The sequence below is a fragment of the Epinephelus lanceolatus genome, chromosome 3 (assembly GCF_041903045.1).
Source record: "Epinephelus lanceolatus isolate andai-2023 chromosome 3, ASM4190304v1, whole genome shotgun sequence".
Classification (NCBI taxonomy): domain Eukaryota; kingdom Metazoa; phylum Chordata; class Actinopteri; order Perciformes; family Serranidae; genus Epinephelus; species Epinephelus lanceolatus.
In genome coordinates, this window is record NC_135736.1 from 48,618,290 (window position 1) to 48,644,187 (window position 25,898).

The window sequence follows — 25,898 nt, forward strand, 5'->3', positions numbered from 1 at the left end:
AGTGAGTTTAAGTTAAATGAACTGAAGTTACATTGACTTCAGTCTGAGCTGAAATGAATTTAAACCTGGTGCACACTGAGACATGACTCAGTTTAAGTGATCTGAAGTAAAGTGAACTGAATGTAACATAAATGAAGTGACATTACACTTAAGTATTTAAGGTAAAGTGAACTTCAGTGATTTTAAAGGTCCAGTGTGTAGGATTTAAGCCTGTTTACATGGATACCGATACAAATAAAAACGGATTTTTATTTATCCCGTATAAAAAAAAAAATCTGTGTTTACACGATCAGTTGTGAAAACGATATCCCTGTTTACACGAAAACGCAAAAACAGCAGCTTTTTCCTGCAGTTAGCATGCCAGGCCAGTAGGTGGCGATACGCCATACGTCAAACACCACAGAAGAACACTCTGCACATGCACAGTGATTCTGTTTCCTCTTGGTGCTAGTGATAAAAACAATGATAAACTACAGTTTAACCTTATGTAGCATAGTTAGCTGCTGTGCACTGATACTGGGCACAGCAGACGTCTCTGTGCGCCGATGTAGCGGCGATGTTGATGCAGCAGTGCTAAGTTCATTTGTAAGCTCGTAAGTCGTCCCAAAAGTGCTAACAAAACATAAACAACCCGGCATATAGCTGCCATTGTTGTTGTGGTTCCCGGGCGCCTAATGGGCATGTGCAAACTGGGTTGTAACGTCAAAATTTTCCAAAATCCCAGTCTATCCTGTTTACACGTCTCCATAGAAATGGATATTTTTTAAAAACTTTCACTTTGGAAGCCGTTTTTGAAAATCTCTGTTTTTATCTAGAAAAACGCCGGCTACGTGTAAATGATAGGTGCAAACGCAAAGGATATATCGGCAGAATATAATCAGGAATACACAATACTGGATTTTTTGCCAATGGGAGTTGGTCTTAAAGAGACAGGCGCTAAAACAGAGCGTCTCAGACAGAAGGTGAATGCAGGTGTTTCAGCACAAATAGTTTAATAGTTTAACTTCAGTGAGATCTCATTAAATAAAGTTAGAAATAAATGTCAAAAAATGTTCCGGCCCTGTCGGAGAATGAAGAAAAACTTTTTCACCCATCCGTCTGATTCAACTTTGACCTTCTGTACTTGTCCTAACTGATGGGACCAAAACTACAACAACTCTCAGCTTGTAAAGAAACAGAATTTTCTCAGTGACCTTTTTTCTAGCATCACCTTTGTGTGTGTCAGCAGTAAAACAAGAGGCCCGCAGGTGTTAAAGCACAGCAGAGAGGGGTAGAGTTAGTGACGGACAGGCGTGGTCTGCTACTCCTGCTCTTATGAAACCAGCCGCCTGTGAACAAAACTTCCTCTGAATTTTCACCATCTTCACAGATCAAAGGCTTGTCCCTGTTTTCTGCTGCAGGCTGTGAAATATGACTTTATTCCTCCTCCCACACTCCATCCATGCATACCAATCTGACAGCTCCTACTATTAACCACCGTGTGTGTGTGTGTCTGTGTGGGAGGGGGTGTGCACGTGTGATTGTGTGTTGTGTAGCCTGCGGCTGCAGCTGTATATATCTTCCAGTTCTCAGCTCGGAGCGTTGTGTTTCTAAACTTTGGGTGCTCTTCCCGTCTCGTGTTGTGTAAGAGCTGCAGCCCACACAGCCGAGCTGAGAGCCCAGAAAATGAACCCCGCGGCTCCCAGAGGGCCGGGAGGAGGGAGGGGCAGACGACTGTCACCACACTTAAAGGAGTAACCCACATGTGCTCCGGTTTCACTGCGCTGGACTCTCCCACTGTGGGCCAATTAAAAATGTTCTAACCAGTCTGCATCACCTTTCCAGAGCAAAATATCTCAACTACTACTGAAACGATTCCCGTCACATTTGTTATATATACAAGATCTGCCCAATCTGTCTAATCATGCCCATAGAAAATGACTCGAAGTGAAAATGACCCCTTCAGAAACTGCTCAAGTGAAAGTAAAAAAAGTATCTGGTTAATAAATTACTCAGTTACTTTCTATTTGAATATTTTTAGGGTGTGTGGGCCAGTGCAAAATAATTTTCTCAGTTTAAAAATAACCTGTTTTGATGAAGATATGTGAATTCAAAAGGCCAACAGATGCCCAGGTACACGATGAGTTAATGTCATTATAACAGTGATTAGCATTACACCTGAAAAATTCACATACCCGTAGCTAACGTTAGCTAGCTCACTACATTTCTCCTACAGTGTGTGCGAGACTTTAACGTGCTTGCAGAGATTAGGAGTTTTTAAAAGTGAAGTTCTTCAGGAGGCACAGTCGCACTTCATCGTGAAACTTTTTTCTGGCTGTCCCAGATGAAAGATGACCAACGTGAGAGGGATGTGGTGAACGATGGTCCGACATCGCACAGTGAGAGAGGTTTAAGGATGCTCGTTGTCACGGTGTTGGAATCAAAGACAGCCTGGGATAAAATTCTGACAGTGTCAGAAATTTGGGACGACCATCTCACTGTGTGACTGCTGTTACCACCATCGTCTACTAACCAACCCATAGAATTGCAGCATGAAATGATGCACTGGCGCTAAACCCAAACAAAAAGACGGATAGCAGCTCGCCATGGAGGCAAAACACGCTAAAACAATCCGTTCTCACTCCAAGGTTGTCGAAAACCGTGACTTCCAGCGTTTCCTTTCTCATCCGCATGATACGCAGCTGTTACTATTTAATGGCGGTAAGCAGCTGTCCGGGGAAAAATTGCAGCGGGACAACAACTAAAGTTAAGGTAGTGGAATTCCGAGACGGGAGGGCAGAGTGGGTCTAACAACCACTGAATTGCACGCAGGAGGCAGGTGTTCACTTTCCATAAGATTGTTCTTTTTACCTAAATCCAACCATGTGTGTTGTTGAAGGAAAAAAATATAATTTTGTGGTGTTGTACTGACGTAGTGCTTTTATTTTGAAAGAGACTGTATGCAAACTGTACATTTCCTGTGAAAACAGAAGTGTATTGTAGAGATAACAGACAATGCATGAAACCATCTGTCGACCATCTAACACTAAAAAAAATGGCGCTTACAGTCAGTAAGTTAGTGAGAGATTAACGTTACTAACATGATTCGTAACAGAGGTTCAACTCTTCATCGTTAATGTTATCGTCAGCTCACTCACTGTAAATCAAACGTCAGCTGCTGGCTCGTTAACTGTAACTTTAGCATAAACATCCAGCCTAACAGTCTGACGTTATCATAAATATTAGCAAGCTTACCTCACTGAGTTGGGTTCCATTCCCCGTTAGCTGCAGCTGTCCTGAGGTCAGAGGCTGGCAGCTCTGTGCTGTGTGTGCACTCAGTCACTGTATCATCAGGAGGCTGTTTTTCTTTACTCTCCATGCTGCTGTAGTTCAAAACACACCTTAAAATACACTTTTTCGGGTTTAGCTCTGTCATCAGTATCTGCAGTAGAGGTGCTCCTTGGGTGCTCTCCACCCTACACTCACACCTGCCCTGTTTGGTTCAGTTCAGCCGAACTCAAGTTGGTTTGCCCCCTCAGTGCAGCTCGTTTGGGCAGGTGTGAACACAGCAATCACACTTGGGTGTGCACCAAAACAACCAGACCGAGAGAGGTGGTCAGCTCTAGGTCTGAAAGCACCCTCAGTCCTCGCTCTTAGAGCAGACCCGTTGTAACAAAGGAATAAACTAAAAGTAGAAAACTGGCTCAAAAATATCCTATTAAAGAGTAGAAGTAAGTCAGTGTCATGAGTGCTGTCTTATCTTGAAAACTGAAGTTCATTTCTTAATAATGTCACAATGTCTCGGTGACATCACATCACATGATGCTGTTTGTGATTTAACATGTTGCAAGTGTTAAGTAGTGCTGTGGTTTCAGTGGCGACATCCTGAATCCATTACATCATGAACTGAATGCAAGAAGATCACAAACAATTGTCAGTCTTGCAGAAGGACCATGATGCAACAGCCTCTCACAAAACAAAATATCTAATCTTCCCTTTCTTTCCTTGAGAAAGTAGTCGCAGACCAGCTGTGTGATTTTCTACATGATAATAATTTATTTGAGGAATTTCAGTCAGGATTTAGAGTGCACCAAATTACAAATGACCTTCTGATTGCTTCAGACGAAGGACTCGTCTCTGTAGTTGTTTTATTAGATCTTAGTGCGGCGTTTGACACAATTGACCATCAAATTCTGCTACAGAGACTGGAACATTTAATTGGCTTAAAAGGTTCTGCACTGAGCTGGTTTAAATCTTATTTATCTGATCGATTTCAGTTTGTTCACGTTCATAATGAATCATCCTTACGCACTAAAGTTTGTTTTGGAGTTCCACAAGGTTCTGTGCTCGGACCAGTCCTATTCACAGGGTTTTTTGGGGGGAGTTTTTCCTTATCCGCTGCGAGGATCCTAAGGACAGAGAGATGTCGTATGCTGTAAAGCCCTGTGAGGCAAACTGTGATTTGTGATATTTGATTGTTAATATATGTCCGTTAAAAGTGTTTGTTTTTGCCACTGACAGGCTCAGATAAATATTCTTAGTGTCGGATTGTCATGATCCTGGTTTTTGTTTATGCTCTGGTATCTCATGGACTTTGTTTTGTGGTTTTCTGTTTTCTTCCTTGTTTCATGTTATTCATTCATTTTTAGTCTGCTTCCTGTTTTATTTTGTAGATTCTCTCCTCATGTGTCATGTCTGGTTTCACTTCCTGTCTTTGTGTGTTTTCCCGCCTGTTTTCTGTCACAGCTGTCTCGTTAGTCCTTCCCCATTCCCAGAGTCTTCCCTTCACACCTGTTCTGTATTGGTCATCTGCTCCACCCAGTGTTCCCAGACACACCCTTGTTGTCAGCCAATTTCCATTTCCCTGCTGTTACCTGTGTCCACCTGCTCCAGCTGTGTCTCGTTCTTGTGATCAGTTTTCTGTGTGTATATACCTGTCTTTCACTTTGTTCCTTGTATGTGTTCATCCCCATCTTCGTGGTGTCATTTCCTGCCTGGTCGTTTATGGTCTGTTCTGGATTTCATCTCTGTCTTCATCGTGCCTCCCGGGATTGTTTCAGCTTAGTTCTGGTTCTCCTTTCTTTCAGACTTCGAGAGTAAGATACTTTATGTTTAATCAGAAACAGCCCCAAAATTACTACCACCAAACTCACCAGACTCCATTTAAATAAACAGTAATTTATTGTTGTGAAACACACTCCATTCAAAGCTGTAAGAAACAAAATAAAACTCACAAAAACTGTATTTGTTTGTTTTTCCACTGTTCAGAAATCACCAGCTCTGGTTTGGTTGAAATAAACTTTTAATTCACCCAGTTAGATGTGACAACATGCTGCCTCAGTACACGCTAGAATTACTGTTTATTTAAATGGAGTCTGGTGGGTTTGGTGACGGTGACATCAGGCTGTTTCTGGTTAAACCAAAAGGATCTTACTCTCTAACACAAAGCTCTATCTCTGTAGGGATCCTTTCATACTGTGTCAGACACTGACAGTAACAATCTGAGCCTGTCAGTGACAAAAACACTTTTAATGAACGTACATTGACGATGTGGTTATATCAAAGCCTGTTTCGCCGCTGCCGGCTGCAGCGCTCTCTCTCAAGAGTGGACCAGTTTAAAAAATAATTGTTCCCATCAGTCACTTTGACACAGAAACATGGAATGGTCGGTTCCTGGCTATATTACCTTTATGACAAAGTTGTCACAGTGAAATTTAAGGTGTGCTGATGGATTCACGTCATCAACTCATGCATTGAGTAACATTACAAGTTAACGTTCCACCTTAAAAGTTGCCGGCAGTCGGCCCAGTGAATGAAGTTATTTTTTCTCAGACTCCAGCTGCTGTGAGAGGCAGCAAAACATCCTTTCATTTTATAGTTACAGTTTACTAATAAAACTCTCCACAGTATGAACAGTGGTTACATGAGCCTCAAAACCAGACACAACTCAGCCCTGAGCAGAGTGACCGTCCTCTACTGACCAAACAAAAAGCACCAGATACTATCCATCACTCTTGCTATCGTAAACCAAAGAGAGCAAGTCGAGTCGAGCTGAGTCGTGCCGTGCAGCAGAAATTAGGCATATTTTATTGACGTTCGGTTCTTCGTTGGGAGAAATGAAATGTTAGTGATGCTACTACCGACTGTGCAGCCTCCACCTGATCCTGCTTCATTCGCTCATTCATTGAGTCGGCCCAGAGGCGGAGCAGCATTTCCACCTCGACCCTGACAGCTTCACATGCTCTCATCTTTTTCCCAAGCTAAAAAAAAAAAAAAGACCCAACCCTACTCTAATAACAGCCTGTGCATGGTAGCTGAAATCCCCACAGGAGCAGGCAGAGGCAGAGACTTCTCCCTCTGTCATTGTTAGCTGTGAACATCTGGTTCCCAGCCATGATTCATGGAAGAGCGTCTCCCTCCTCCTCCTCCTCCTCCTCTTCCTCGGCCGTGGTCGGGGATGGGATTGGGTTTTGTGGGAAGGGGAAAAAACGTTTCGGTGTCAGTCACAGCCTCATGGAAAGTTATCCAGCAGGCCAGGGGCAGGATATGTTTAGATGGTGGCGGTGGTGGTTGAGGGGGATGAAGAGGGGAGGAGGAGGGGGAGTGCATATTTGTGAGAGGGGATGTTTGAGTCCGGGAGCTCTGCCAAGAGAGAAGAGCGAGGAGAGAGCTGGAGGGAGGAGGAGCGATAACATAACATCTTATTTTAGGATGACTTTTTTTTCTTATTAAAGATAAATAATTTTGTCGCAGTAGATTTATGATTTTAAGGTCTGTGTTTTAGATTAGATTATGATATTTACTGTATTTTTTTAGCTCAAGCTGACAAGAACTCAGACTGTTGTGCCAATTAATTTAATCATGTACTAATCTCATGTTGTGGAAGTGGAACTAAGTTCTGTTTGCTAAGAGCTTTACCTTTATAAGATGATGATATGTCAGTGTTGTGTTTACAGCTAGATGTGTTGCCCCCTAGTGCTCAAAAAACAAACAAACAAAAACAAACAATGAATGTAGGTTTATGGCAGTGAAGAAGTGCAAACACACTGACTTATTTCAGGGTTCATAGAGACGTCGCTGCAGGCCTGTTTAAGAGAGACTGGGTCAAAAGGTTTGGTGCTTTGCATATGTTTGAGGGATAAAAAACCTGTGGTGCCGTGTGATTTATTACCGTCAGGTCAGGGTGGACGGTTGAACATATGAAGTGTTTGTCTTTGACCCAGGAGAAGGCAGTTTGCACTGTGCAGTCGCCAGAAGAAATGTTGGCTTTGTATATTACTATGTAGCAGATACATTGAACTTAACATTTGTCAGCAGCGCCACACTTAACGTGGTTTAGCCGCAAAAAACCAACACATTCTCACTCCGACCTCGTCACATATTGACAATATGGTCATGGACTTTCCCTGTCCACATATGACGTGCAAGGTACCCTGGGTGTGTTGCGTGTCGACGTTCTGGGACGCCGTTTCAAGTTGTCTTCTTTCAAGATACACGTCTGTTTTCACAGGGAATTGAACATTTACATACAGTCTCTTTCAAAATTAACACACTATGTTGGTACAACACTGCTAACTGATGTTTTTTTTTTCCCTTCAACGACAAACACATGTTGTTAGGTTTAGGAAAAAACGAACAGGGTTTGGCTTTAGAATCTTACAGGACACAAACATCGCTCTCTCGGGTGAAAGTCGGTGTTGGTTGGAGCCATCCACCACCCCCGCCCTCCCCACTTGGACTTTTGCTGCCTTAACTTTCGCCTTTGTCCTGCAGCGTTTCCCCCCCCGACGCCGACAGGTGCCGTTAAACTTTAATGTAAATTGGTCATGTATCATGCCGACGTTAAAGGACACATCTTTTCATTGGTTTCTGACACAAGTCACGGCCCAAGGGCCACATTTCAACGACTTTGAAGTGACCAAGCCCAAAAAAACCCCACTCGGTTATGGTTATAGTTAGGAAAAGATCATGTTTTGGCTTAAAATACCTTTTTCTTGTGGCACTATCCTGGCTGGAAAAACACCATCGCTGCTTTGTACCTGCTCTGGAAGTCCCAGATGCGTCGGAGGGCCAAACGCCGTCGTTTTTGGGTTCACCCTATCCTGCAGCAGCGCATCCAGTTCGGCGAGTTTCACCACCTCCTCCAGGAACTCCGTCTGGATGATAGCCGCTTTCAGCGGTACTTCAAATTGAGGACCTGTTGGCGAGGGTTGGCGCCAGGATCTCCCGGCAGGACACCAACTACAGGCGCTCCATTTCAGCTGTGGAGTGCTGTCCATCTGTCTCTGGTGAGTAGCAGTTCATTGCTGTGTTCACGCCAGTGACGTCGGGAGAATCTCAACGTTGATTGGCTTTCGCGGCACAGCGTCATGCGAATTCGCCTCAAAAGTTCAATATTTTCAACTCGAGCGATGAGGCGTTGGACGCGAATTTCGCGTCTATCGCACCGCGCTAGACGCCTCTATCGCGTCCATCGCATTCATCGCGTCGCGCTAGACGCATGATGTTTTCTATATGTTTTTATCTTTAATCCAGTGAGGCTAATTCATGTATCAGAAATTAGAATCAAGGTGACCAACCAGCGGAGCTAGCTGCTAACAGCCACCGCTGCAACTGACAAACTCCACCATCCACAGTCAGACACACACGGCTGATTATTTACTGCTGAATTACAGCTCACAACTCGCACCAACCCAAACATCCTGGTGCGTACTATTTACTGGAGTTTACCAGCCTGTCACTCATCAGGCATCTGAAGATCATTACAAGCACGGCCGTGTCCACCGCTAACATTTTCATCTAGTACTGTCAAAAAAATTAAACATAGATTTTGTCTTAGTTTTTATTATCAAGATCTATCTTTAGCGCCAAGTACCAGTCACAGTACCAGGGACTTTCCTCAGTTTCATGGATTTTGCTCAAAGACTTGTTGTTAAGGCAGACAAGTGGAGCATTATCTGGAAAACATCACATTTGTTTACTTTACAAGGGGCTAAAATTAATACTCAATTATGCTGAATGTTTGTCAGACAAGTCTGATTATGAGTTGTAAGACACATAGTAAAAATAATGGATGAAGCTAACGTAACGTTACCCAGTGGTTTGTGGACTCTTTATTTTGAAGCATTAAAGGGATAGTGCACCCAAAAAATGAAAATTCAGCCATTATCTACTCATCCATATGCCAGAGGGAGGCACGTCATTTGAACTCTGTTTTTAGCCTGTAGCTCTAACTGCCTCTCTGTGCACTGTGCCCACGTGTGCCACAAGACCAGCGAAAGCACGTGAACACACATGAACGTGGTGCCCATGTCTTATGCTGTGTTCCCACCAAACGCAAATTCGCAAATTCGCGCGTCAAGATTACATACAAAGTCAATGCAAAGACACAATTAGACGCGAAATCGCGCCGGGCGGTGCGACGGACGCGTCTAGCACGACGCGATGGACGCGATAGAGGCGTCTAGCGCGGTGCGATAGACGCGAAATTCGCATCCAACGCCTCATCGCTCGAGTTGAAAATATTGAACTTTTGAGGCGAATTCGCATGACGCTGTGCCGCGAAAGCCAATCAACGTTGAGATTCTCCCGACGTCACTGGCATGTGTCAACTGGATGTTGTTGACACAGCAATGAACTGCTACTCACCAGAGACAGATGGACAGACGCTCCACAGCTGAAATGGAGCGCCTGTAGTTGGTGTCCTGCCGGGAGATCCTGGCGCCAACCCTCGCCAACAGGTCCTCAATTTGGGCCCCAGTCAGCCTGAAGTACCGCTGAAAGCGGCTATCATCCAGACAGAGTTCCTGGAGGAGGTGGTGAAACTCGCCGAACTGGATGCGCTGCTGCAGGATAGGGTGAACCCAAAAACGACGGCGTTTGGCCCTCCGACGCATCTGGGACTTCCAGAGCAGGTACAAAGCAGCGATGGTGGTTATCTCAGCCATGATCGTCAGTGGCTACCCGGAGCTATATGATACTACGTGTCTACTCTACAGAGACCGCAACAAAAATGAGCAGGCTTGGGTGAAAGACGCCGAGGAAACTGGTCTACTTGGTAAGTTCTGTAAATATGTGTCTTTAATTAGTTTGTAGAATGGTTGTACTATGAACGTTAGCACTAGCTTAGCTCCAGTTAGCACAGCCAGCTTCCCCGCTACTCGCACGAATGACGCGATAACACGAATTAACAAAATGGTCAGGCGTCCAAACTCGGGCGTTACGGGCGGCGTGTTATGAGCGATTAAATCGCGTTCATCGCGTTTGGTGGGAACACAGCATTACGGTCTTGCGTGAGCGTGGTGCCCAGAGAGGCAGTCAGAGCTACAGGCTACAATGAGGCTAAAAACAGAGTTCAGATGAGGTTTTTCCAAACAACTTTTTATGTCGGGGCTTCAGGACACTTGGATCACTACGGACAAGCAGTATGGAGATATTTTGTGGTTTCAATTATTAATTTTTTGGACGTTTGAATCTGGGGCGCCGTCAGCCTCCATTAGGTGGAGTTGTGTTGCTACCTCCTCTCCCCTTGGATCTCTGCAAGTGATGTGAGGTGTCAGTTGATATTTAACATCAAGATTTCTGCTGATGAAATCAACACTGATATGCAGAGACAGTCACTGTAATATCAGTGTTAGTGACAAAAACGAAGACAGAAATAATGTTGACTGTGATTATTAAGAGTCTGCAGCAAGTTTCAAGTCTCTGCATGTTGATTTTTTATAGAAATAAATTGAAACTAATGTGTGCCTAAAATGAAGCATTCATCAGTCCACCCCACACACCCACTGATGCTCGTGTGTGTGTGTTTTCTTTTCCTGTGTATCCTCACAGAGTCCGGGCATGCAGACTGAGGGAGCTTTTTCCTCCTGCAGAGAAAACCCAAAGTGAGGACGCGTCTACGAGGAGGAAAGCCAAGCTTCCACTGTGGTCGACCTACTTTCACCAAGAGCCAACCTCCATCGAGGGGAAAATGGCAAAAAAAAAAAAAAAAAAGTATGGAAACCAATCCTCAAACGCTGCACTCAGAATCTGAGTTCAGAAGAACTAGAAAATGGGATTTAAATTGCTCTAAATATGGGTGTTTGGGAGCTCTGAAGTCTTTTTGGGCTTGTTTGTGCATATTTTACCTTACACACACTGAGATGCTTTTGATTCCAGTTCAGTTTTTAAATCACCACTTACACTGAAAACACGCCGCCACAGTCGAAGGAAAACACCGAATCCTCAAAAACTTTTCAGGGATTTCAGAAAATGGAAAAAAGAGTTTTCTTCCAGAATGATATCTTTAAAATTGAAAGTGAGGTAGTGGTTTCATTTGGCCTCTGATTACAGTTTCAAGCCTGTTCCACCTGAAGCCACACCCAGTGATGTCACAAGTCCTGGAGTACACCTGACATCACTGCAGCAAATCAAGGAGTCAAACCACTGGAGGTCAGTAAAATAAAAGTGGAGTTACATTCATATTTAAAGCAACATTACGCAACTTTTTTAAAATAACAGTTTCATGTGCCTGAACGCCTGTTGTTGCACTTTGGTGAGTAAGTAGGATCAGAGCTTGACGCAGGCTGTGACCTTAAGTGTGTCTTCCCTGCCATCCAGTCCCCGTGCAACCAAAGTGAGAGCTGTGTCCAAATATTTGGCACAAAGTCAAACACGTTCTCAGTAGGTGTTGGCCTCCGCCAGGGTTGTCCCTTGTCCGTGATAGTCATGGACGGGATCTCAAGGTGCAGCCGCAAGAAGGAATGGGTCCAGTTTTGGGACCTCAGAGTTGCATCTCTGCTCTTTGCAGATGATGTGGTTCTGTTGGCTTCATCACACCGTGACCTCCAGCATGCACTGGGGCGGTCTGTAGCCGAGTGTGAAGTGGTCGGGATGAAAGTCAACACCTCCAGATCTGAGGCCATGGTTCTCTGCTGGAAACTGCTTTACCTCCTCTATCACATCCTCTGGGTTCCATGTCCGCTGGTCAAGTCAAAATGACTGCAGTCCGTGTGTTCGCTTGCTGTGGCAGGTTCTCTGTCACCACCGAGCCCCCTGTGTCTGTCCTCATGGGTTATATGTAAAATAAAAAAACATGTAAATAAAATATCTCTTTAGGATCAGAAGTCTGAGGACCTGAATGTTCACAAGGAGCCGTCAGGACATGTTGGTGTGACGGAGGGACAAATGGACGCTCCTACATCACCATCCTCAGACTAAACACGGGTAAAAATAAATTCACGATACACACCAGCACCCCCTCTCACTTACCCTGCGCCCTGAGAGGGCAGAGGGGGTTGCTGGGTAGATTTGGTGGCTATACTTATCCACAGGCACAGTGGGAGTTTATATATGTATGCATATAAATATATTCATGTATATAAAACCACCTGTGTAAACCCCCTCCTCTAACTGTGTGTGTCTTTTTCTGGATACTTCAAGTTATATTTAAAACAAATATCTGAACCCCGACCCAGTGAAACTCAAAACCCCTTTTACCCTTTACACACACACACACACACACACACACACACACACACACACACACACACACAGGTTTGTACTTCTGTACTTGTGAGAACCTTCACTGACTAAAAACATTTCTCAGCCCCTAAACAAAATATGACCTTAACCTTTACACCAAGTCTTAACCAACAGATAGTGAGGACAAAATGTTGTCTTACTATCCAAAAATTTCCTAATCTGTACACACTGACAAACATGTTGTCACTTTCTAAAAGTTGTACAAAATAAACGAAATATCCCAAATTTCTAGACTTTTTAAAAACTGCATTCCCTCACCTGAAACATCGTCACCTGACAAAAAGGATCTAGTTTTACACAAATGTCTTCAATTGTTCATGCTTCTGAAAAATCTCCTGACATTTAGAAACATCCTCACTTTTCAAAGTTGTCTGTCTTTTCAAAAAATTTCGCAATCTGCTAAAAATGTCCTCAATTTCTGAAAAAGGTCCTTAAAGAAAGCAAAATTTGCTCACTGCCACAAGAACTACATCTTCCATAAATGTCTACACTTGCCAGTGATGTTCTCGCTTTCTAAAAATGTCCACGTTCATCAAAACTTTCTGCATTAACCAAAAATTTCCCCACTTTCAAAGATGTTTTGACCTCACAAAAATGTCCAAATACAAAAAATGGGCTCACGTTTTAAAAATGTTTGGTCATTTAAACAAATCTTCCTACCAGAAATGTGCTCTCTCTCCTTAAATGCCATCAGGTTTGGGAAATGTCCAAAATGTCTTTTTTTTTAAATAATAAGGTCCCCACTTTCCAATTTTTTTTTTTACTTTACAAAAATAACCTCACTTGCCAAAAAGGTCCTCACTTTCCCAACATTTGCTTACTTTGCAAAATACCCAGACTCACCTCAAAAACTAGCTTTCCAAAATGTCCACACTTGGAAGTGATGTCCTTACTCCCCCCAAATGTTGATCTTTTTACAATGTCCTTATATATTTTATATATATAAAAAAGGTCCCAACATATCAAAATGTTTTCATGTTACAAAAATGTCCTTGCTTGCCAAAAAATAGTCATTTTAAAAATGTCCTGTCAATTTTGACAAATCTTCCTACTTACTAAAAATAGGCTCACTCACTGAAAATGTCCTAACTTGTCAAAAAACATTTTCCCTCTCCAAAATGGCCTCATTTATTTTACAAAAAGGTCCCCACTGTCCAAAATGTTTTTACTTCACAAAAATGCCAAAATTGTCCCACTTTTTAAAAGTGGCCTGTCACATTCAACAAAGCTTTCAAAAAATCTGTTTCCCAGCCAAAAATATGGTCACTGTCCGAAAATGTCCTCGAGTTTAGGTAATGTCTTTACCTGCCATAAAAAGTCGTCCTTTTACAAAATGTCCTACTTTTTTACGAAAAGGTGCTCAACTGCCAAAAATGTCTTCACATTTAAAAAGTTCACAGTTCCCATGAAATTCACTGTCAAAAATGTTTCCATTGTCAGAGCTGTCCACTCTGTCCTTACTCTCCAAAGGCTAACAGACATGTCAGAATTGTCCTTTCCAAACATCCATAGTTTCCAACAATACGGAAACTATTTAATAAAAGGAATAAATGCCAAAAATGCCCTCTCATTCTCTGAGAGCATCTTCACTTTTCAAAAAATGTCCTCACATTTCAGTCTGTCCTTCTGTCCCCTCAACAGAACAAAAATGTCCTCACTTTCTGATTATGTCCTTGCTTGCCAAAACTTGGTCTCACTTTTTAAAGATGTTCTTATGTCCAAAAATGTCCTTATGAATCTGTCAATCTTCCTGTCCCTAAAGAACAAGAACATTTCAAGGACAAAGATGTCCTCACTGCCCAACAAAGTAAAATGTCAAAGTCCAATTTGTCAAATGTTTCAGCCTTTAAATCCAGTACAAGGTTTCATTCGTCCACACAAAGACAGCACAGCGTCCACTCTGAAGGTTAACAAAATAGTCATCAGATAAAGAATGATCATTTGAACATTACAGATTTATAAAGAAAGAAATATGTGAAATAAAGTTTCATCCTGTTCTGATTTATATTTTTAAATCATTTTAAATGTTGTGTTTTTTAAAGTTCCTCGAGTAAACAGAGTCTGTTTACTTGCTTTGCACTCTGCCCTACTTTTATATCATGAAGGAGAAGCTGATTTATTTTCTTCCTTTTAACATCAGGCCTGTGTCAAACGCTCTCAGCCTAATTTTGTCCTCATTTTTAAAGCCTGGCTGCTAAAAAAGTAAACACATATCAATAAATAAATAAATAGAGATGCACAATGCAAACATGAAAGGCTGAAAGTGAAATAAGCTCGGGGGAAATCACACTGACTGTTTAACAGCAGCGGAGGAGGCTTCTGGTGTTGTGCTGAATGTGGTCGACATCAGAACTTTACACCTCTGACCTTTGAGCTCCTCTGATACTGGCGGCGCTCCTATGAAGACCATCAGCAGACATTCCTGAAAGGACGCTGGTTATTTTTGGTCCTTTAAACATGTCGAATGTGAGCTTTTACATCTTGATTTTATATTTAGAACCCAAACGTCCTTTATTAAATATCTTTCCTGAGCTTTCTGCCAAACGTCGTCATGAGGAGCTACAGATCACACTGCTGTCTTGTTATATTTTTCCTTTTTTCTACTATTTCTTTCATTTTCTTTGTCATTATTATTTCAGGACAAATATTTATCTTAATTATGCTTTGACTCTTGATCTCATGACTCATCCATTGTCTTCTGCAGCAGATAGGAACTCTTCCATTCTTTGTCTTCGTGCATTGTTTTGGCAGTTAATATACTTGAACATTCATGGATGATAAAGATCCAGTGATTTATCTAATTCTAAGCATATTCTAACAAATGCACCACACACTCAAAAAAAACAAACAGTTAGCGTTTCATGTTTCTGCAAACCACAGATACCTTATTACATACATTATTATGTAGCAGATACATTAAAACTTTAGGTATCGTTACTTTTCAACAATGCCATGCTGGTTAGGTTTAGGCACAAAAACAACGGTTATAGTTAGGAAAAAAACATGTTTAGGCTAAAAAGTACCCAGTTTGGGTGGAACAATTCTGGCTGGAAACACAACAGTGTCTTGGTAAAAACAGCCACTTTTCCATGACACTATTCTGGCAAGAAAAGCAGCAATGTGTCAGTAAGAACGACCGCTTTTTGTGACAATATCTCGGCTGGAAAAACGGCAACATGTTGCTAAAAAGCCGCTGGAAGTGCAACAGTGTGTCAGCAAAAACACAACTGCTTTTCAGTGGCATTATCCTGGCAGGATAATTGGCAACGGGTCGCTAAAAAGCAACTATGTTCGGTAACAATAAAAACCCTTTTTGTGGCACTTCTCTGGCAGGAAAAGCAGCAATGTCTCAATAAAAATCACTGCCTTATGTGGCACTATCAGGGCTCGAAATGCAGCAGTGTTTCAGTAAAAAACGACCACTTTGCATGGCGCTGTCCCAGCTGGACAAACAGCAACAGGTGGCTGAAAAGCCACTGGAAACACAGCGATGACTCACCGGTTGCAGTTTAATCGGCATCCACTGGTGCACATATTGCATCATTTCTTTTCAATTCAATTTCAATTTTATTTATAAAGCCCAATATCACAAATCACAATTTGCCTCACAGGGCTTTACAGCATACGACATCCCTCTGTCCTTATGACCCTCACAGCGGATAAGGAAAAACTCCCCCAAAAAAACCCTTTAACGGGGAAAAAAAAACGGTAGAAACCTCAGGAAGAGCAACTGAGGAGGGATCCCTCTTCCAGGACGGACAGACGTGCAATAGATGTCGTACAGAACAGATCAGCATAATAAATTAACAGTAATCCATATGACACAATGAGAGAGAGAGAGAGAGAGAGAGAGAGAGAGAGAGAGAGAGAGATGCAGGTAATGACAGTAGCTTACAACAACATTAATGAAAGTAATAATATTATAGTTCTGGCTACTGTGGTACAATATGTTGAAAGTATGTATTAATATCAGACAGTATACTTGTGTGACAATAGTCATATGTGTATAATAACAGTAGAAGTATGACTAATGACTAATGATGGCATTTCTTGTTTGTACAAAATGGTTAGATACACTGAATAATGTGTGGTACCTACATAATGTGATTACTAGTGTACAGTACATGCTGTTAGTGTGTTTAAAAAGTGTCAAGACAATGAATCTAAAATATAGTAAAAACTGTAGGATTCTTTGTTTTTATTTTTATTTGTAGTTAAACTATCAAAAACTACGACCACAGATTATTTCAGTCACTCTGCAGCATGTGGAGAAATTCCTTGAACGTAATGGAGGTTCAGTACTGTGACATTCAGACAAGTCTGGACTTGTTTTTCCACCATCGTCACACCAGTGCATGGACTTTTCTTTTTTTAACCTGCTCTCAAACGCATATGGACACTGGTGTGTAAATCTGCATGTGTGCAGCTGACACAAACAAAGCAGCCAAACTCAAATGTCCACATGTTTTCCTGCTGCTCGGAGCACATGGCCCGGTGTGCGTCCCCTGGATCGGGTGTCTCCGTAACCAGAGACGCCTGACCTGTGCTCATGTAAGCCAGCCGTGAGTCAGTTATATTTAGACCCTTGGGGGGGGTCATTGCTGCCTTAACCCCCGCAGCTACACAGCACGCTGCCAGCTCCGCCTCGGGTTACAAGCTGCTCAGTTTAGAACAAACAATGTCGGGGAACTGGACGGCGAACGGAGAGGATTTATGGTGAGAGATAAAACAGATCAAGTGTCGCTCAAGGACACTTTGCTCTGCTCTACGTGACACTACGTCGACCTGAAAAAAGATACGGGGAGCGCCGAGGCATGAAACCCAATCAGGAGCAAGAGAACGATGCCAACATGTTGACTAAGCAGAGATGTTTGGCTTCCTGTCGCTGCTCAACTGAAAGAGGCGAACAAACATACTGAGAGCCGACCTGGGACCTCAGTGGGTTTAAAACTGACAGGAAACATCACATTTTGCTGAACATACCTCTGTGTGAGAGAGTCGTATTTTTGGTATTTGTCATACTGTCTGAAAATCAATCAGCAGTCTCTTTAAACTTTGAGGGGCGGTAGCTACACTGTAAATCCTCACAGGTGTTTGGCTGAAGACGCCTCTGCTCAGGTTAAAGTCGGTCAAAGCTCTGCGGGGTATGAAGGTCACCAAACTCACCAGACCACTGAGGGAAAACTTGTTTGAAATGAGCCTTGCACGACGCATGCTGGTTTGTTCCTGTGTCACACTGATGCAGGAAATTAATATGATATTTATGATGTGACCAGGAGCACCGCTCAGCCTTGTACGCCTCCAACTGCAAATGAGCTCAGTTATGACTCTATATTCTGAATTTCTGATCAATGGAGGTTTAATATTTTTAAAACTTTCCTGGAGTCGAGGATAGCAGTTTAAAAATGTATGACATCATGAACTTGGAAACACTACTGTGCATGTTCAGTAGGCTGCACACCCTGGAAGGAACCCGAGCACAGACTCCTGGGTACCCAGCGGGCAAGGGCGGAAGTTTGCATATGGATGGTAGGGACATGTCCCTACTGATATTTTGGGAAGACACAATTGTCTCTACCAATATAAGCAGCTGCTCTCATTCTAAAGTCGTCAAATGACAATGTTTGTCAGTGATTTTGAAGTCAGACACCAACGCCAAAAGCCATCTTTCGCAGTGGTATGATAACCACCAGTTGGCCGGGGGCATCCGTCATGGCGGTGTCAGTTTGAAATGCTCGTAACAACTTCATATAAGGAGCTGGAAAATTCCTGTAGAGCAGGTGGGAGATGTGGCGGATGGATCCAACAGACTCGGCTGGCTTTCAGTGTCTGATAGTCCACACGAACATTCGTCACATCTCGTTATGAAAATGAAACATAGATTTCGTCTTAGTTTTTATTATCAAGATCTATCTTTAGCTCGTCATAGGCTCGTTTTTTGTCATGGACAAAAGGTCGTTGATGAAAACTTTTAGTCGTAGTTTCGTCAGCTAAATTAACACTGGTGCCTTTTTTCTTCTTTGCATCAAAATAGGATTTTTTACAAATCTTCCTACCGCTGGACTTGTTGGACTGTGTGGACACAGCCTCCGTCTTTCCAGGTGGGACAGATTGTTGTCACTGTTGGACAATGTGTTTCCAGTGTCAGCGTCACAGAGCGAGGGCTTTATTAAAAGCTTGTAAAGCTGCAGTGTTGATCTGATGTTCATTAATCACCACTCACAGCAGTGACAGAGACCAGACTGGACACAGTGGGATGTGATCAGAACTGATCAGGGATCAGCTGTCTGTGTTCATGATGTAATTACAAAATAGTTGGGAGGCGTTCTGGGGAGTTTACAGAATGACTAACTGTCATGGAAATATATGATGCAGGCTGAGGGAAGGTGGTGGTTACAAGGCTCAGTTACAGAGTATTTCCTGGGAGGTGTTGAGGATCTGATGGTGTGTAACCGAGGAGGAGGATCAGAGGAGGATTTCTCCTTTAAGGTCTGATCCACCTCTTTAATCTGATCCCACGAAAAACTGCTGCTCACAGCGTTACAGATAAACCAGACTCCTCACTTTGACTGCTGCAGCCGACAGCTCCACAGGGCTGCATCCACACATGCTGCTGATAACAGGGCTCATTCTGTAAGTATGTGTGTGTGTGTTTCTGGGTTTCCAGGAAACTTCCTGCTGTGCCTGATCAGGAGCCGCGGGGCAGCTAGCTCAGCAGACTGAGCTGCCGTTGTGTCCGTTCGTCCTCTCAGTGTTCAGTGTTATTCTACACCAACGTGTCAGCTCCACTGGACCTGAAGCCTCACATCAACTCAGAGGAGGAGGAGGAGGAGGAGGAGGGGGAGGAGGAGGAGGAGGAGGGGGAGGAGGAGAGTCCTCAACAAGTCTTCCCTAAAGTTCCACTGATCATATTTTTAAATTTACAACAGATCAAATGTCTGTATAAAGTCAGAGAATCATCTCCAACTCTGCAGCTCTGTGGAGCTCTTCAGCATATTTCAGCTCGTGCCGAACCGTCAGTCTGGTTCAAGATTTTAGCTGTGCGCTGTTAGCAACATGTGCTGAAGTTAGCACAATAACAAGTCACAAGTGCAAATGAAATGTTGAAGCTGGAGGACCCGCCTGCTGGTTCTGGGTCAGCTACAACACCAACATCAACACGTTCTCATCCCAACTGGTCAAACACTGACACTGGGTCCGTGGCCTTGCACATATATGACACTCTAGTCACCCTCCTGTGTCAGATCTAAACGTTTCAGCTCCCAGACTAAAGCTGTGCCCCGCAGGTCTAGGAGTTAATCTTGCTCTTTCACTTGCCTGTTTGTTCTATGTGTTGCAGGTGGTTTCATCAACGACTACTACAAACCATCCATCAGTTTGTGGTGCTGCTGTTGGGTTCTTAGCATACTCATGACACTAATATTAATGTAAGTAGGATTTTGGATTTGGAGTGTCTGCACTGGGATCTGTGCTAAGCGGAGTTCTGTCAGAAATACTGCCAACACATCAGATGTGTTGTACTTTATCTTAATGAGTCCTCTGTTTGCCTTCCCACAGGAGCTGGACTGATGAGTGTGGTGACAGGAGGGTGTGTGTCCGATGATATGTGACCCTCTGATTGATCGAGGCACCTCCACACTGTTGCTTTCCCCTTCAGTTATTGCTCCAACAAGCATTCGCAGACTCCAGGTCAGCTGGCCGCCCTGCAGCCTGTCCCGTCACCGTGCCTCCATCACTGATCTCCACAGATATCAGTGTTTGACTGGTGACATCTCCAGCTGCTGCATCCCTCTGATTAGCCCCGAGTCCAGGCCCGTTGGCGGTGACGTTCAGGCCTGAGCTGACGGTGCGCTGGCGTCGCGACTCAAAGCCAGAATACAAGCGTGTAATCTCCTAAATGAGAATTGACTGTCGCTGTCAGAGTTGATGTTATCCCGGGAGTCCGTGGACGGAGCTGCCATTATTCTAATTAAAGCAGGCCAGGGGAGGTGTGAAGACAGCAAGGGGAGGAAGTGACAGGGCATGAAACACACAGAGAAGGCGTCATTTTTATTTTTATAGCAGAAACAAAAGAGGATTAATGTTTAAAACCTGAGACCAAAAGACGAGGCGATGAGTGGAGCCGGCAGCAGGCAGCAGGCAGAGGAACAGATTATCTCTGCACTCGGACGCCATTTCTGCTGCCAGCAGGATGATGTACGAACGAAGAAAAATCTGAAATCATAGCAGGTTTTAGGTCTGATCTATTTCTGCCGATACCAGTCTGTATGTCCAATGTGAGACGTTTCAACTTTTTCCATGAAATATTGTTGAACAATAAGAGAAGAAAAGAGGAGAAGACATTTTTATCCCTCTGCACCAGCGATAGCCGCGGCTGGAGGCATTATGTTTGTGGGTCGGCTGTCTCATTCATGTGAACGCGATATCTCAATAACGGCTTCCGGGAATTTGTTTAAATTTGGCACAAACATCACTTTGACTCAGCGATGAACTGATTAGATTTTGGTGGTCAAAGGTCATTTGACCTTTGCATACATCCTATTTTATTGAACGCAATATGTCAAGAACACCTTGAGGGAATTTCTTAAAATCTGACACAAACGTGCACTTGGACTGAAACTGATTAGAATTTTGTGGTCAGAAGTCAAGGTCAGTGTGACCTTGACTGTCTCAGTCTTTTGAACGACATATCTGAAGAAACCTCTTGAGGGAATTTCCTCAAATATGTCACAAATGTCCACTCAAGAATTCATTCACTAATCATGACGAAATTTCACACGAATGTTTAACAGGATAAAATAATGACGTGATGACATTTATATCCAAAAGGTCAAAGGTCAGCTTCACTGTGACATCATAGCCATTACTCGCCATATCTCAGGAACAGAAGGGGAGACAATTTGTCAGACACTAAGCTTAAAGATGTGTGTAAATATCAATGTTTTCACAGACAGATAAATCAGAAAATTGTGAGTAAAATGATTCTCATCATGTTCCGTAGCTCAAGGTGATTTGATAAATGTGCATGTTTTATTTTAAGATATTCTGTTTAGTATCAAGTATGACAAAGAAAAGCAGCTGTTAACTAATACTATCTACTAACTATTATCAAAATAGCTGCTTATTAAGTTCCTTTCGATCTACTAATCTATTAATTGACTAATTGCAGCAGCACAACAGCAACGTCCTGGTCAGAAGATCAGCACATTCATACTGTGAGAGGATCAAACTTTAATTCGATGAAGCAGAAATCTGTTTTCTGTTGACAAAACATTCTCACCTCAGGGTCCATTTAGTGGCTGCTCTGGATCACATCACATGATCTTCATCAGCAGGTAGAGTATGCAGGTTGTTGTTTAACTGTAGATGTTTGAATGCTGAATGGTTGAAAGGACGAGAAGTGCTCAGAAAAATGGAAATTTCAATCGTTTCTACAGTTTCACAGCAGCGGAAAAAAGATGATGAGCTGATGAAGATGACGAGTTACAATCAGAAGCTCGAGAGCAGCTGCTTAATGATACCTTTGCTTTTTTCAGAGTTGAGAATTAACTCTTAACCTCAGCGTTTTTCTACTCTCTGCTCCTGTTAATCATCTCTTGACCAGTGTTGGGCAGCAACACGTAACAGTAATAATGTTACTGTTCCAGTGAGTAGTGTAAAAGATTACTAATCCACAGATTTGTCTCTGTAATTGACGCATGTATGTCACAAAGCTGCAAGCTAGCTTCAAGATGGAAACACAACACATTACATTCAGCGCCTGGAAATATTCCCATTGCTTTTGTTGGGAGGAAAAATGACAAGGACATCGTAGTTCCAGGCTGTGCAACTAAGATTCTGTCCACTACAAAAAGCATAAACCTCCTGAAACACCAACTACAACTGACAGCACAACAATGTGAAGCTGTTTGTTACAAGCATGGACCCACTGTCTTTTTTTTAAAAAAAAAAAAACATATCCATGTTTATTTCCTTGTACAACAGCACATGGCTAGGTTTAGAAACAAAACCCACCAAGGTTTGGCTTAAAATTCACATTGGACGCAAACACCAGGCTCCCGGGGGAAAGTTGGGCTCGTTGGACATCCACCTCCCCTCCCACCCACCACTCAGGGGCATTCCAGTTCAGTTTGGTACGTTAGTTTTCTGTCTAACCTCTGTTGGGGTACCTAGCACACAGATCTGGTACTAAAAGGTGGAGCTAGAAACCCTGCAGTCTGATTGGTCAGTAGAGGACGCTCACTCTGGTTTTATGTAACCTCTGTTCATACATCAGTAAACTACAACTATAAAATGAAAGAGAAAAAAATAACTTCATTCACTGGGCCGACTGCCGGCAACTTTTAAGGTGGAACGTTAACTTGTAATGTTACTCAATGCATGAGTTGATGACGTGAATCCATCAGCACACCTTAAATTTCACTGTGACAACTTTGACCATCACTTTAGTTTTTATATGACACACACTTTTAGTAATGACTTTAAAAATATAGATTAATTTGGAGCGGATTATGTGAAGGTCATATATTCTAATCCTCACTTCCTGTGGGCTACAGCAACACTAAACCCCTGAGCTTGCCTGAGAAGGACTAAATGCACAAAGCTGCTATTTTTAAATATCCCATGGAGAGAGACTCTCACTGCAGCCTGTTCTATTTTGTTGTGAAAATGTGGGCGTGCAGCCTCGTTCTGTGGATGATAAACCAGGTGCAGACTTCCATCTGTGTCACCGCTGATGAGGAAATACAGCGAGTGCTGGACGGAGCAGTGAGTGACAACAACCCCGCCCACATTTAAGAGGACTGTCTGAACACACCGAGGGTCTAGGTACCATGTCTGAAGGCTTACTGCTGGTTCCAGAGGTAGTGAAAGTGTTTGGAGGAAACAGGGCTTCATATTACGTTGTTACTGATGGTGTTCCAAACTGACGCTGTCCGGCGGTGATTTAAACTGACACCAACCAGTGGTGTAAGGTGCCTATATGTCTGGCGCTGAAATCACTGACAAAACGGCAATATTTGACGACCTGGGAATGAGAACAGGCTGAATACTCACACAGTTCAGACATCTCACATGCACCTCTGTGTGAATATCAGTGTTGGGGAAGTTACTTTTAAAAAGTAGTGTTTGCTCGTTACTCGTTACTTCTTAAAAAAGTAATCCCTTACTTTACTTAGTTACCCTCTGTGAAAAGTAACTTTTTACGTTACTCGTTACTTTTACGTTACTTTTATGGTGCTTGACTTTGGGTAGAACCCCATCCCATTTCCTAAATGTGAAAAAATCTGAGTTTCCCACTGGTATTTACCACTTTGGTGATAAAATAAAGATTAAAGAGTGAGAGTTAATTTGTGTTAACTAGGCTACATGAATTTGTTACATGACAGATTACTACTACTAATAGCCTATTTGCCAGTCAGACCTGCTGCATCACTGAATGAGGAAAATATTAATATTCACAGACACTATCTTTGAACAAATAGTGTCATATTCATGAATAAATCATTTTCTGTTCTGTTATTACGTGTGTAACTGTGAGACTGTGTTTGTGTAACAGACTCATACTTTGCAGTAAGCTACAGACCTGCACGAATAAATTAATTCATTTTCTCTTCTGGTATGGTATGGTAGGTACTTTATTAACCCCTCGGGGGGAAATTTCAATGTCACAGCAGCAATTTAAAATACACAAAATAGGAGCTGCTGCAACAGGCTGCCGTTCACACAGCGCCAGGAAGGTAGGCAGGTTATGATTGTTCTGTTTTCTGTTAACACAGTGCTGCATTTTATTGATGTTTTGGGGGTCGTTTTGATTTCCTTTGAGGTTCCGGGGTCGTATGTTGCCCATGTCTGAGGTCTGACTAGCGAGGTTAACGTTACATTAAACAACACTTACCCAGCCATACAAGTGCAGTTCGCTGTCAGTATATAGTTGGTCGACTTGTTCAGAATCGCCCAGGTCTTGTACATTAGTTAACGTTACTGTTTTGTGTCCTTGTCGCTGGCTCGGCAGTACTTCGGTCCGTAGAGCACAAAAACCATCAGATAAATCCCGGTATTCAATATCTTGGACATGACCGCAAAGTACAAAATTATACACATCAAGGGATTTATATGCCTTGAGTTTTTCATGCGTATAAACGCCGGGTTTCTCCACAAGATATAAAAAAATGTCCGGCCACTGTAGCTTAGGCCATTTCGTTGGGTCGGAAACCTCACTCCGTTGCTAATTGTTAGCTTATTTCAATAAGCTAACCTGTCTTCGGTTGACAAACCGTTAAAATAATCCGAGGAGGCGTGTGTATCTTCCATATTCCTCATACGATTCTTGATTTTGGCGCTCCTGTCTGTACTGTTGACATGGCAACTGTCACAGTTCCTGCCTAGTGCGCAGCTGAGGCAGACAGGCAGTGTCACCGTCAAATCTGTCCCCGGGTAAAGTAACGTTGTGCCCAACTGACAAAGTAACTACGTTCCGTTACCATATTTTCAGTAGTAACGCGTTACACTACTTTTTACCTAATAAAAGTAGTTATGTTACTGTAACGCGTTACTTTGTTACTTTGTAACGCGTTACACACAACACTGGTGAATATGCATGTGAGATGTCTGAATTTTGAGAAAGGATGCAGATGGTGTACTGGAAAAGTAATGAGTAGTGTAATGAAATTTGTTGGTGAGGAGAAATACCCTAAGAACAGCAATAATATTACTTTTGATAAGAGCAACAAGTAATGAGAGTAAATTCAATGAGTAAGGAGCCCACTCTGCTCCTGACCCTGCAGGCTGGGGTCCAGTGCTCCAGGAGCCAGAAAGTGGCTCAGAGAGATTCTGCGTTGAATATGATTTGTTGCTGGGGAGAAGGACGTCTGGGCTGCTGCCTCCACAACCCAGCCCTGGATAAGAGGATGAAAATGGATGGATGGATGGATGGATGGATGGATGGATGGATGGATGGATGGGTGGATGGATGGATGGGTGGGTGGATGGATGGATGGATGGATGGATGGATGGATGGATATGAGGTGAAATACCATAAAGCTTCAATTAGTAGCTCGGGGTATTATTTGAAGTTTTACAGTAGATTCCTGCTCATTTTGCTCAATGGAAGACAAAAATGACTTGAAGAGAAAACTGAAGTTGCACGACAGTCGTGTGTGTGTGTGTGTGTGTGTGCTGGCTCCATCCCACGCTCGCTGTTCAGGGGGACGACCAGCTGGTGAAAGCCTGGATACAAGCACACGTTGCTGGGATGCTTTCACAGGGCGAGTGGGTGCAGAGTGGAGAGCTGTGGTGGGTGTTAACCTCAAAATAGCCATCAGATCCCATTCAGACCCCCAGCAACAGCCTGGTGTTTACCTGCAAACAACTCGCACAACGCCTGGTGACGACCT

At 43.0% G+C, this 25,898-nt stretch overlaps 1 long non-coding RNA gene across 1 annotated transcript; it reads left to right on the plus strand.

Moving 5' to 3' along the window:
* The first annotated feature begins 18,834 nt into the window (after positions 1-18,834).
* LOC144462594 (uncharacterized) lies at positions 18,835-21,388 on the plus strand. The gene is made up of 3 exons (XR_013490849.1): positions 18,835-19,137; positions 19,844-19,931; positions 20,062-21,388. It is a non-coding gene; the product is annotated as an uncharacterized LOC144462594 (long non-coding RNA).
* The last annotated feature ends 4,510 nt before the right edge of the window (positions 21,389-25,898 follow it).